Source organism: Penaeus monodon, chromosome 15, assembly GCF_015228065.2.
Source record: "Penaeus monodon isolate SGIC_2016 chromosome 15, NSTDA_Pmon_1, whole genome shotgun sequence".
Taxonomy (NCBI): Eukaryota; Metazoa; Arthropoda; class Malacostraca; order Decapoda; family Penaeidae; genus Penaeus; species Penaeus monodon.
The window spans coordinates 39,677,339-39,677,577 of record NC_051400.1 but is presented as its reverse complement, the minus strand read 5'-3'; the positions used below and the strand labels follow the sequence as shown (position 1 = coordinate 39,677,577).

At 36.4% G+C, this 239-nt stretch overlaps 1 protein-coding gene across 29 annotated transcripts in view; it reads right to left on the bottom strand.

Moving 5' to 3' along the window:
* Positions 1 to 239, bottom strand: part of LOC119582032 (eukaryotic translation initiation factor 4 gamma 1-like) — a gene marked incomplete at its 3' end in the record, with an annotated part of 189,642 nt that overhangs the window by 45,683 nt on the left and 143,720 nt on the right. The window contains 1 exon segment of one of the 29 annotated variants that reach the window (XM_037930250.1): positions 211 to 239. 29 annotated transcript variants of the gene reach the window in all.

Sequence of the window (239 nt, the reverse complement as noted above, 5' to 3'; positions counted from 1 at the left end):
ATAAAAAAAAACAATCAAGAACGAACACACGCACTTAAAAGGCAATACATTTATATCTTATATGCAACCGTTATCATTCAAATCTCAAACAGGGCCAGCGACGCAAAAGAACTCGGCCCACAAACACATTTATTTACCCATAAAACCGTTACAAATAAACCCATGCATACCTTCTAACAACCTCTAAAAAAAAAAAACACACACACACACCTTTTTCGAAACAGTCCACGAAATCGCCT